The following is a 14,054-nucleotide window of genomic DNA, read 5'->3' as shown; positions in this document are numbered from 1 at the left end:
ACTTGCTATCACCAACTGCCAAGACACATTCCCACTGTCGCCCCATATCATGTATCCTTCCTGTGTGCAACTGCAGTATCCCCTTATGAAAAGCAAGCGCCTTCTCTCCTCGCTCTCTTTTCCCTTCCACCCTTGCCCAGAGGACAGCATCTGCATTCTCCACCCCTCTCCCAATAAACCTCTCAAGTGAGATCTATGACACGGTGTGGCTTTGTGGCATTCTTTGGCTTCCATCGGCCAAGGTGGCTTCTGCGGTTTAAGTCACTACGCTCTGACCTAGTCTCCCTTCCCATAAGCCCTGTGTCTTAATTGAGTTGCCTCAGTGAAACACTATGACCGAAAAACAAGCTGGGAGGAAAGGTTTTATTTGGCTTACACTTCCACATCACTGTTTATCACCAAAGGAAGTCAGGACAGGAACTCAAATAGGCAGGAACCTGGAAGCAGGAGCTGATGCAGAGACCATGGAGGAGTGCTGCTTGCTGGCTTGTTTCCCGTGGCTTGCTCAGCCTGCTTTCTCATGGAACCCAGGACCACCGACCCAAGGATGGCACTACCCATAATAGATAGGACTTTCCCTCACTGATCACTAATTAAGAAAATGCCTTGATCTGTTTTGTTCATTTGTTTGCTTTTTGTTTTGTTTGTCGACCTAGGGTTTCTCTGTGTAACAGCCCTGGTTGTTCTGGAACTCACTTTGTAAACCAGGGTAACCTCAAACTCACAGAGATCCGCCTATCTCTGCTTCTTGAGTGCTGGAATTAAGGGTGTGCACCACCACCACCCAGCTAAAGTGCCTTGATCTTATGGAGACAATTTTTCAATTGAGACTCCTAATTCTCTGATGACTCTAGTTAATGTCACATTGACATTGAACCAGTCAGTACACTCCACATTCTTACTTCATCGCTTTGGAGATCAACAAGTCAGGGTGTGGATTTTTGGATGATTCAAATATTTGAAGCAAAGTAGACTATATTTTAAGGCTTTTTTTAATATTCACAAAAATATTAGTTATATTTTGAGATGACAGATTACTTCATTACATAATAATCTTCACAAAACAAAGGTTCCTGTGTGGCAGTATGATCGAGCTCTCTCTCTCTCTCTCTCTCTCTCTCTCTCTCTCTCTCTCTCTCTCTCTCTCTCTCTCTCTCACACACACACACACACACGGACATGGTCATGTACCATCCACCATGGGCTCAGCTGGTCCTTACCAGGGCTGAGCAGATATCAGTTCCAAGCCCTTAAAACTCCAAAAGTCTGAACTAAGTAAAGATTTTTTTCTTTATAAAATTACCCAGCTTTGAGTATTTTATAAAACAAAACAGACTAATACAAGTAGAAGCTAGTGGTACCCGAAGGAGTACACAGTGATCCAAAAACTGTCTCCAAAATTACCTATTCCGCTTTCTGAAAAGATGGACCAAGGAGATTCACTTATAGTGAGAATTTTGTCCAGAAAATATTTGCATTTGAGAGGGCTACTGGGACTTTTGATCTGCAGCAAAAAGCAGCCGGCACAGACCCCTGCTGGTCCACGCCCATGGAGCAGTTAGTGTTAGATCAGTTCTCTTCTGCAATTCTGGGTATGAATTACATAGCGCCAAGCTCCTTGCTAGCGTCTCCACATTTTTCCATTATGAAAAGGAGAGCTAGGGATGTCACTCAGTTGGCAGAACGTTTGCTTAGCTTGCACAAAGCCCTGGGTTCGATTCCCAGGACTACATAAAATCATGCTTGGGACTTGAATGTTTGTATAATTCAAATTAACATAGGAGCATTTAGCAGAGACTTGAATAAATGAGGCCTACAATTCCCAGATGACAATGAATCTTCACGACGGTGGATTTCCTTCCGATCTCTCTCCACAAATGTACAATTTTGGAAAGTCACAACTTGTGCTTCTTCCTCCAGTCCCTTTGCAGGCTGTATCCTGTTTGTTTGTTTGTTTGTTTGTTTGTTTGTTTGTTTGTTTGTTTGTTTCAGTGAAGGTTTTTGTTCCAGGTGTCTCCCTCCAGGAGTTGTGCAAGCTCCCTAAACATTATCATTCCCAGCTGCAACGAATTCTTCATCCCAGACTGCTCCTCTCTGCCACCCCAGCCTTCCCAAGCTGGTTGTTCCCCAAATCAGGGTTTTCTGTCCTCAATCAGAAACTCGAGTAAAACCACCCAGTTCATCAGAAAACACTCAAGTTTGATACAAAAATCTGTTGCCCCCCCCCCCCCCGTGCATTTCATTACCTTTCAATCACTCGTTTGGAATTATTCACCTCGCTGCCCTTAATTATCCACTTCACTGCCTGCGTCGTTAGCGTGGAGGGCGGAACCAAGGCCGGCATGTATTCTCTTCAGAGTCCCAGTCACTTCTGATTAGTGAGTTGTTTAGCAAACGCCCTGGGCTCTAGCAGGCCACTGCCAGTTAGTGTCCTCTCCCTGCTCCTTTGTCTCTGTCTCTGGGTCAGAGTGGAGGCCAAGGGTTAGTGGGGTGGGGGTGGGGCGGCGAGGGCCAGCCGGCCTAATGGTGGCATCTGCCTTCTCCCTCCTCCCTGCTCTCCCCTTTCTTCCCCTCTCACCCTCTCCCTCCAGTTTCTCATTCAACAACGGCGAACAAAGTAAAATAATATAAAAATAAAACTAGGGAAAAAAAAAAGAGGCTCTGAAAAACTGACAATAGCAACCTCCAGTCCTGTCGCTCTGGCCTTCCTCCACCTCCCATGCCCTCCAGCTACTCAGAGCAGTCCCTAACAAAAGACCCCAGTTTGACCCCTGACCCGCGAAAGCCAATTCAAGGCTGAGATCTGAATCTATTTAAGCTAAGCCCGGGCACCAACCAACCACACTCGGTTTACCAGCCTTCAAAACACCAGGTCCATTCCTTTTCCTCTTTTTCTGTATTTTGTTGTTGTTGATGATGATGATTTTTGTTTCTTTCTTTGCAAACTGGAGCCAAGCCAGTTTGTATCTCGGCTGCACACAAAGGAATTCAAAGGCAAAAACACAACCTTCAAAGTAAGAGGACCCCTAACTACCGCCCTCCATCTGGATGTCACCCGGCTATATTTAGAAAAGACACACCTTCGGATGCTCTCTACCACTTGAAAGGAATTTCTGATAGATTGTTTTATTTTCTTACATATTTATCTAGTAAACAGTGATGTTTTTTAAAGGGCTGGGCACCATTGTAATCTATTGCTCAAAAATATGTCCATAAAATATCTGTGCTAGTGCTGATGCTGCTAACTCACCCCGAGGGACGCGGCTTGTGTGCTCAGAGCACACAGAGGTTCCTTGTCTAGAAGGAGCCAGCCGGGAAGTGCCTGGTGCTCCCCAGGAACTGTGGACACCCCTGTAGAAGCCAGGCTGTCTAGAGAATGAGAGGGCGGAGCCCTGTGAGGGCAGGGAGCTGTCACCCTCACTAATAGGGGACTATAGGTCACATCTAGCTGTGAGCCTCTGGGGAGGGGTGGCTTTACTATTTCATCCCCTGAAACTTCAGCAAAATTGTTTTGGGAGGTTGGAGGACACACTGGTTTGTGTAGCAAAATACTGGACCTCTGGGGAGAACGCTTCGTACGTATCACTAGGAACCATGGGAAAATTGCTCTGTGGTCTTTAGGAGAACACTTGCCACAAGCAACACTGGAAAACAGGTTTTTTTTTTTCCCTAACAGTCTCATTTATATATTTATACGTTTTTTATTTGCTTTAAAAAGCAAATGTTTACTGTGTCCCAACTACGTTCTAGGCATTGTGTTAAAGCTAGCAGAGTAACCATAGATGGTTCTCTCATACACACACACACATACACATACACACACACACGCATGCACGCACGCACGCACGTACGCACACAAACACACACATACACACACACACACCCCTTTCTTGTTGACCACCTCTATCAGGTGATTATCCTTGAATTTAAAAATCCCAGAACACAATGCATTTAATAAATTGAAGGAATAATATAAGGTTGTTGTGGAGGGTTGAAAGCAAATGGCCCCCATAGGCTCACGGGAGTGGTACTATTAGGAGGGTTGGTCTTTTTGGAGTAGGTGTGGCCTTGTTGGAGTGGGTGTGGACTTGTTGGAGGAAGTGTGTCACTACTGGGGGGGGGGGCTTTGAGGTTTCAGAAGCCCAAGCCAGGCCCAGTGTCATTCTCTCCCTGTGCTCTGCTGATCCAGGTGTAGAACTCTCAGCCGTCTCCAGCACCATGACTACCTAACATGTACAATGTTCCCATCTGTGATTTCAGCAATAACTGCTTACAAACTGTTTGAACCTCATCTGTCTCACAGTGGAAATGTCCTTCCTCCCTGACAGGGAATGAGGAGTATGGATCCCTGCCAACCATCTGACTATGCACAGCCCAAGAGAACACCGAGGTTAAGGTCACTTTAAGAGCCCGTGTTCCCTGCTAGACCTACCCTCACCTCCACCTCACTCCCACTGGGACGCTGCCGAGGCACCAGGGCACCTGAACACATTCTTCTAGTGTGATAATGTGTGACCTTTGCTGGTTTAACAAGGAACGCGGCATAGGAACAGATCTGCCTGCCATTGGCGGAGAACACTCGTGATAATATGGTTGGCCAAGATGTTGGAGTTACTCCAGCCCAGATATACTGACTGGGTGCTGTCTCCATGGCGCTGTGTGTGTGTGTGTGTGTGTGTGTGTGTGTGTGTGTGTGTGTGTGCCGGGGGTGGGGAAGTCCAGAGACTGTCAGGGGCTCCCCTCAGAGATGCTCAAATGCCAATCCTTGCAGCTCTGAAGCAGCAATGAATCACTTTCATCTCTTGGTCATCATGTTCAAATCCTTTTCCACTGTGGGACCTTGCTCCACCAATCAAAATCTGATGTCTCTAGACATGCTTTTGTTTTGTTTTGTTTTTTCAAGGCAGGAATTCTCTGTGTAACCTTGGCTGTCCTGGAACTCCCTTTATAGATCAGACTGGTCTCAAACTCGGATTATCTGCCTGCCTCTGCCTCCTGAGTGCTGGGATTAAAGGCATGTACCACCATTACCTAGAGCTTTCATCTTTTAAAATGTGGTTTAATAAGAAACACTTCTTTTTCTTTTTTTTTTCTTTTCTTTCTTTCTTTTTTTTTTCTGAGACAGGGTTTCTCTGTGGTTTTGGGGCCTGTCCTGGAACTAGCTCTTGTAGACCAGGCTGGTCTCGAACTCACAGAGATCCGCCTGCCTCTGCCTCTCAAGTGCTGGGATTAAAGCGTGTGCTACCACCGCCCGGCTAAGAAATACTTCTTTAAATAGATAAATAAAATGTCTCCCAAATAAAGTCCCTTTCTAATAAGCAAAACCTGGAGTCTCCAGTAAGTAACATTATGAGGCTATATTGAACTTTCCTGACCTCTCCCAGACCTCAAGTGTTTCACGCGGGTCTAATCCTAAACAGGGATCGTAAACAAAGTATGCCAAGGGGCTGCACAGGTCTAGAAGGTTGTATTTGATATGCTCTTTGTGATTGGTTCACTGCCTGATGACGTAAACACGTCACCTTCCTTGTTGAGCTCATGACATTCAGCATTCGGTCCGAGAGCCCTGATCTCGGCTCAGCCACACACCATCCCAGTCTCTTTGGCTACTGGTGTCTTGTCAAGATCAGGTTTGGGCTGTTGCGTTTGCTGTTGAAGAAGGCAGTGAGCAGCTAAAGACAGTTACAGAAAAATCTTTTGTGTTTTTAAAGTGATGATAACAAAACTGTCTCTGGGAACAAGGGAAAGGTCAACAAATAGTCTGTTCCCACTTTTAAAAAAAACGCGGGGTCTAAGCTTATGTTCTGGGCCCTGAAGCACGGTAGTTTATAGCCGCGGGCCCTCAGAGGGACCACAGAAGTACTGCTCAATAAAAGGCCTCTGTCTGCACACACACACACACCCTCGGTAGGAGCAACGCCCTCTCCAACACGGGAGATAACCCTGTGGGACTCCTGCTGAGTCAGACTAGGGACTGGGGTGTCCATGCCCCAGTTCTGACCTTGTGGTGGCCAGAGGAGAATGATTGACTTCTTCACACACAAGTCCTGGTAAATCTGGGAAAAGTCCATAGAACCGTTGTGGGTCACTGCAGCCATGACCGCCTCAACTGCCTTGCCAACTGGCTGACAAAGACTCCTTTTCCCTTCCTCAGTATCACTTGAACTCTCTCCTCTGCCAGACCTTGACCCCACAGATTCGGGACCCCAAAGCAGCAGAACCCAATTTATGATACAAGTGACCCAAGTACATGCACTTGCCAAAACTTTTGACATTATACCTTATGTGGGGACATACATCTTTAATCCCAGCACTCAGGAGGCAGAGGCAGGCGGTTCTCTGTCCGTATGAGGCCAGCCTGCTCTACCAAGTTTCAGGACACAGAAAGACCCTGTCTCAAAAAAGAAAAGAAAAAAAAGTTACTAATCTTATTAAAACCAAAATGTCATAAATGGTAAACTGTAAAGTGCATCCTTATGTTTAAATTTTTGAAAAACATAAAGTAATAGCATAGAGTTATTGGCCTGATGATCATCTTGTGGTGTGTAAGGCCAGCAAGCTGTGGGTGATGACGTTTTTAAAAGTGTGGAGCAAGAATGAAAGGAAGCTATTTGGTAACCTGTGGTGTTCTCATTTCATTGTCCACCCATAGAGTTTGCCTGGTATAGAACCATGTCCACTCACTCAGAGATCATGTGCCACTGCTTAAATACCTCCTCGGCAAAGCGAAATTATACCTGTGGCAATGTGATATTGCCAAAGTCCAAAGTTTACCGACCTCTAGAATAAAGAAAGAAAATACGCAAGTTTATTCTTTCCCAAAGCAAGCTCTTTTTTTCAGTTTTCTTTCTGTTTCAGGTCTACTGGCAGAGAAGTCAGTGGTATTCTCCCGTTGGTGTGTTTGTAGAATAAGGCCTTCCTAGACGCGACAAAAATGAAGCCGCCATCACTAGGAAATGATCTCGATATTCCGGGAAGGTGTTTTATGGTGCATCCTTGCAATCTGGGGTGCCTGTGAGTTGGGGAGCGGAGGCAGATGCATGTGTGTGCCACATGCCATGTGGAAGCCAGAGGTGTCATTTCTCCTCCACTGTCTCCCCAACTTGTCTTTTGAGACATTGGCCTGTGTCTTGCCAAGTGGGGAAGGCTAGCCAGCCAGCAGTGTTTTGATTAGAGGCATGGAACACCACATCGGGTGACACCATGTCAGACATATATATTAATATATATATTAATTTATTTTCACATCAGGCTTTTTATAGTGGGTTCTGGGGACTGAACTCAGGTCCACACGCTCACATGGCTGAGCTGTCCCCCTGCCCCTCAATCTTTTTAATAACGTGGGCTTTTCTTAGATTCTATAAACTGGGCTCATGCTATTTTACTTCCTTTTTTCCCATTAAAGCTACATTATAAATATTTCTACATCCTTAATGATATTAATATCAACAAAAGCACAGGGTTTCTCTCCCACCCACGGGATGATGCTTTGCTAGACTATTGTACCACATCACAGGAAAATGGGCTGTGCTTTTCCTAGAATTAAAAGAAGAGTTAGTGCCAGTTTCTGTGAGCTTAGACTCTTGAAGTCCTTTCACTTTACATTAATCTTTACGTCCTGTTTTGTAATTTTTTGAAGGAATGAGGCATTTTCTCTAGTAAGCGAACCATGAAAACTCGGTGCCACAGTGCTCTGGGCTTTAGCTTGTTAATGTAAGCGGGTGAGAAGCGACCGGATTGTGTTGGCTTTGCTGTGGTTAGGTATAAGATTTCTGCCCGTATGTAACATCTCCCTGTTTCTACGGACAAGCACTAACACAAAACATAAGCATGCTTGTGGAGGAATGCCGGACCTCTCTGTGAGAGCAACTGCTGAAAAGCATTGCTAATGACGGGACGGGCTGTGCTGTATTATTATCAAAGAGCATATATTGGAAAGAGAAGCAGTTTTGAGGCCACACCTGGCAACAGGTTGGGGTCAAGCGTTAACTATTATGCTTTATCCGAGCTGGTTCCTTAGTTTCAGATGTAACGTACAAAGATGAAAGGCTCAAGACAGGGGTGGGGAATGTACCTCCTGGCACTAACTCTTCCTATCACCAAAGTTGTGGCTGCCACAGATGCTGTGCTGTGAGGACCAGCTTCAGTTCTACATGTGACCTTCATTCTGCACACAAACTAGAGTGGTCTTGCTTTGTGCGAGGACTCCTTGCTCCGGATGGAATTGGGAAAAACTAAACCCATTTGCACAACCAAAGTTCTTTTCTGTAAGTGATACTTACCAAGTGACAGACATTTCTCTGTGGACAACCAGGGAGGAGTCATTTCGGTTCCCTTAATCCTGCAGAGGACAACAAATTTACTGTCAGGAGAACAAAGCCGTGATTAGTTAGATCTGCAGCTACCGATTCACACACACACACACACACACACACACACACACACACAACCTTGAAGTTGCTTATTGCAATCACAGTGATTTATAGACATCCTGAGAAGATGGGGGTGAGGGACAAGGAAGAGAGAAGAGGGAAGCAGAAAGGGAAAAGAATAGAAAGAGCAAAGGGAATTAAGAAAAGCCATTGGCTTCTAACAGCTTTTATTAGCATCTCTGTGTCAATAACGAAATCCTTGCAGCTTTGGCATTTGATAATTTACAGCCAAGAAAGAAAAATATGGAGCCTCTGTAGCTTTAAAATATATGCATGTTTCAACTACCATGGGCCCTGGGTTTGCTGCCAGGTGGAGCGTTCATGTTAGAGAGATAATTTTTTCCATGAGGAGGAACCAGAGCTGGGAAGCAATACCCAGAAATGCGTAAGAACCACACTGACGTCTCAAGCCCCACTGTGACAAGGGGTCCTCATTGCTCTTCCAACAGATTGATAGTGCCACTCTGGGTGACTGTGGTGGTACTTGGCACATAGTCCGCTCTCAGCCAATGATCTCTGGCTTGGAAGGGGCGTGCCCAGCAGATCTGTGGCTATCGGAAAAATAACAGAATGCTTTTTGGGTTCACCCGTGTGGAAACACTGGTGTTTTATAAGCCATAGCACTGGTTACTTATCTATCCAAAATATAGCTCTGTATTACTTTCAAAACCTAAACAGCGTGACTGTAAGTTTGAGTGTTATAGACAACTATTAATTTGTATTTAACTATACATTACACTCTTAAATGAATTCCAAACACATCATACCTCAAACAAGAGTAGAAATATACATACAGTCTAACAAAATTGACCTTAAATATATATCAATGAACCAAAATCCAATGTAAAGTATTTTTAGATTAACAGTTGTTTTATTGAAGTACATTCCACAATCTTTTATCATAATAATTTACCCTTTTTCCCATAATTTCTATACCATATCCCCCCTTTCTTTTTTAGAAAGAGATGGAATACAATCATTAACCATTTACAACCAACCACTCTTAAATGAAAACAAACATTTATAAACAGTGTTTTGGGAATTTGGGCATAGTTCTCTAGGCTACTATCTGCTGACTGGGGACACTGGTAATCTGATGGGGACCCTGAGAAAATTTGAGATAATGACCAAGTCCTGGGAAAACCAGTTACAAACTTTGTTGATGGATATCACCTGTCAAGGTTCAGGAAGCCTTCCTTTATCAAACCTGGTCCTTCCAAACCTGGAAAGAACCCATAGCCTCTAGTTTCCTGTGGAAAAAAAAGCAAAACTGCTTCTCCAAAGTAATGCATCTTCTAAGTTCCATTTTACAAATTTGTTTTTGACTTTTGTTTTAAAGTTTAGGCATTTTTGAAATATTTAGGTTGGTATATTTTATCAGTCTCTCTTTTAATCCCATGTCTCCCAGCAGCTGTTTCTTGACCATAGGCCATCAAAAAATTCAAAATCAACACAATAACATATAGGATCCCTGGGTACTTCCCATCTTTACATGACTTTTTTCTTTTATATTATTTTTACTGTCTTTTTATAAAGACTTTTTTATTTTTTAAACTATGTATTTATACTTATTTCAATAACTGCCTATACCCATTTTCTTTTTATCTTAAGCCTACACAAATTATAAAGCCCATTGGAACCTGTTTCAAGGTTTTTCCATCTGGATCTCTTTTACTGGGTATTTTTTAATCATTTTGTCTGTATGAGTAAATGCTAAATGTGCAATGCAGACTGCTGTACAGCTTGAAGATGCCGCTGTGTACTTCAGTGAGAATCATGTAGTGGCATCTCTGTACTGTGGCTCACATGAGAGCCACAGCTAGGAAGCTGCTTTTGGCTCCATTTATGTGTTCTAGAGCCCCTTTTTCTTTGAAAGCTTTCTCAGGCCCTATAGAAATTCAACAGTCCCATGTTGGTATGCCATTTGTAAATGCAGGCTTTTCTTCTCACTTGGTCCCACAGCCATTTTTAAAAGAACCACTCAGAAACTTAATATTGATCATAAATGTTTGGCCAATGGCTCAGGCTTATTACTAGCTAGCTCTTACATTTAAATTAACCCATATTTCTTATCTATGCTTTGTCACATGGTTCATGAATTATTACCTCATTCCTACCTATTTTGCTTGATGAAGAGATGCTGCTGGCTGGCATCTCCCAGTCTTTGCCCTTCTCCTGTATCTCTGCTTGGATTTCCCTCCTGACCCTATCGTGCCTTGCCATATGCTTTATTTATCAACCAATGAGAGCAACACATATTTACAGCATACAGAAAGACCACCCCACATAAATTTTAGTCTTCCCAAGTCCAGTTCATATAAGGGTTTTTTTTTATTAATAACTTTCAAAGGACAGCACCTCTCTCTATAAGCAAAGCTATTATTGTCAACAAACATGTCAACAGGCATTCTTTCTTGAGCCAAACTCAATCCACAACAGACAATTTAAGGATATGTTCTCTTAGCCCTCCATCTAGCTGCAACCTGCAAGTGCTGTACTGAAAGAAAACAGGTACAAACAAGATACTTAGAGTAGAACTTAAAAGTGTTGGGAAATTTTCTGCTTTACTGCAGTTGCATTGGAAGTTATTAATAGAAAGAACGGGGCTAGATTGAAATCCTTTGTTAAAGATGCACCTCGCCTCATGCCATTTCACCTAGGGGAAACAATAGAAAACTAAATAAAACATATCCTCTATCAGCTGTTCAAGTTTCATCCTTCCAGGGGAGAGATAGCAGATCGCTGTTCATAATTTTTGTGCCTTAGAATCTTCCAGCGCCAGGCTTGGGGACACCGTTCAGCTGGTGAAGTGCTTGCCTGTCTTGCGGGAAGCCCTCGTTTCCATCACTGGCATCACGTGAATCGGGTATGGTGGCCATGTTCACTGGCATCACGTGAATCGGGTATGGTGGTCATGTTCACTGGCATCACGTAAATCAGGTGTGGTGGTCATGTAATCCCAATCACTCAAAAGGTGAACATGAGAGAGTCAGATGTTCCAGGACTTCCTCTGCTACCTTTGAGCCTGGCCTATAATAGATGAGAGTCTGCCTCAAAATAAATGAAGGAATGATATTAATAAATAAAAATAAATCTTCCACTTCATTATCACCAGTTTTTTTCTTGTCATAAAAACTTGAAAACCCTGCAGCAGGCAATTATGTGATGTGCTGTACAGCAGGGCACCACCCAGGTCAAATCCAAGATGATGGCTTCCATGGAGACAGGGGAGCCATGCCTGATTGGCTCCCTGGCTAGGAGGGAAGCACTAGACCTTTTGTCTTCAGGAACTGTCACCATAACAAAATCAACAATGCACACTCCCAACTCTGCAGTGACCGAAGATTTCACATTTAGTCAGTCCCCCTTTGTTCTCAAAACCATATCTCCTTTCTGTACTTTTTTCTTATTTGACTCAAATCAGGAAGCATTCTGGTCACACCAAAACTCCCCCCATCAATTCAGAGAATGAGAAAGTGGTAGTGAGAAGAAATTGAAAGTAGGGGGTGGAAAGTTGGAGCTTTCTGGTGGGGTCACCTCACCTGTCCCTCGGGGAGAAAAACCACAGTTTCAGTTGCTTGTTGGTAATTTTATTTCTAGGAAGCCTTTTTTCATAATCGTTCCCTCCACATTCCCAAATTCTAAGATCTGTGGTTGCTAAATAACCTTTCCCTCCACACTCCCTTTGCATTTGTTACTTATAAAACTAAATGATTCCAAGACAGTTTCTATAATTATTTTTTTTAAGTCAGGAAGCATACTGGCTTGATCTTCTAAACAGATCAGAGATGAAAGAAAGGGTAGTTTCCGGCCTCTTACTAAGATCAGGACTCAGGAATAGAAAGCTGTAGGGCCGTGGCTCCCTCTGACAGCTCTCAGCTCTGCAGAACACTCCACCTTCATGCAAATATAACCCGGCTTCATTAGGAAGTATTAGTTCCCTTTTCAACCTCAAGCACCAAGGCCATTTGTCATAATTGCTATAATTAGATCAGGCTGAGAGCATACCAATCAAATGGGCTGTTGCTTCACGGGTGTGGTTGGAAGGGTATCCACGACCCGAAATTCCCACCCGTGAGGTACTTTCCTTGAGTTCAGATGAAGTTTTTCTTTAACTGTACGAATACACATGTCAGTTAGAGTCTCATACCCCTGCTCACTTGCTGGCTCCACTTCATGTGTTTTAGTGACCGAGGAAACAGATCTGTGAAGTTTCCGTGTCCACATTACACTATGGCTAACTATGGCAGCTGACATTAAGATGATCCCCTGGATGCACACGGAAGAAGAAGAGAACTGAATTCCATAAGTTGTTCTGTCTGTCTCCCATGCATGCACTGTGATGAATGTACTCAATCCAGGTTCTACATCTGCATTTAAGGTTTTGCTATCTGCTGATTCTCTCTGCAGCCCTTCTTACTGCGGGCATATGTCCTTCTCAGAGAATATATATTGGATTCACTCTTCAAGACTGTCACCTCTCCAGTTCCTTTACAAGTCTATGAGAGCTCCTTCTTCTCCCCTCTACCTGTCATTCACTGATGAATCTATTTTCCCAGTTGTCCAATGTACAACTGGATGTACATTGGATTCGTCCAATGGCTCTTTGGGGGATGGCCATCCATAGACATATGGCAACATCTAGAAACATACTGTGTAACATAAAACAATAGAAGATGATAGCTAGAGTTCTCATTATGCAGTCTAAGGTCACCAAGGTGCCAGCAGCTCCCTTGTGCAGTGATGGTCCATTTCTAAGAGGCGCCTTCACCTGCATCCTCACACAGCAGCAAGTTTTAACTTCAGCACAGTGGCTGCACCTTAATTCACTGCTATTTCAGTCAGCAGTTGCAACCCTGCAGTTACTGGCCTGCAGTTCTAGCAGCAGCCTGGTCACTCAGGTTGCAGTCTGGGTGGGAATTCTGTTCCCACAGGCCCAGGCCCTGGCCCTGTTGCTGCCACTAATGGTAGTTTTAACTAAATCTCTATTGTTCTATTCATGAATAAGACTCGAGATTCAAAGGCTGGGGTGAAAACCTGTGAGCTCAGAGAGGCTGAGTAGCAACTAGCTAACCCTCTCTCCTTGGTGGCATCCACAGAAGCCCTGTGGTTCCACTTTGCAAAACCAGAAAAACCTGCACCCCTCCAAACCTCACCCTACTACTTCCTGTGTCTCTCTATCTCTCCAGGATGCCCACCGAGACTCTATGGTTACTTTCTGTCAACTAGTTGCTACTGCAGATTCCTAACCCAAGGTTAATTTTATTTAATTAATGCAAATGCAAACTCAGGGTTCGCAGTGTTGTCGAATATCCCCCAACAGGACCTGTATCACTTGCACTTATGGAGTGAGGGTTGGTTTTGGCTCACAGTTTGAGGTACAGCCCATCATACTGGCGGGATCATGCGGCAGCAGAGAGAGATGAATATGGTGTTCAGCTAATTTTCTCCTCTTTATGAAATCCAGGACACCAGCCACGGAATGGGTTTGCCCACATTTAGCCTCACCTCAGTTAACTTCTTATAGGCATATCTCGAGGCCTAGGTCTTTGGTGATTCTAGATCCTGTCAAGATGGCAATTAATATTATCCATCAGAGGGGCTAGCAAGTCCCTTTAGGTC

The sequence above is a fragment of the Microtus pennsylvanicus genome, chromosome 12 (assembly GCF_037038515.1).
Source record: "Microtus pennsylvanicus isolate mMicPen1 chromosome 12, mMicPen1.hap1, whole genome shotgun sequence".
Taxonomy (NCBI): Eukaryota; Metazoa; Chordata; class Mammalia; order Rodentia; family Cricetidae; genus Microtus; species Microtus pennsylvanicus.
This window is presented reverse-complemented; position numbering follows the sequence as displayed.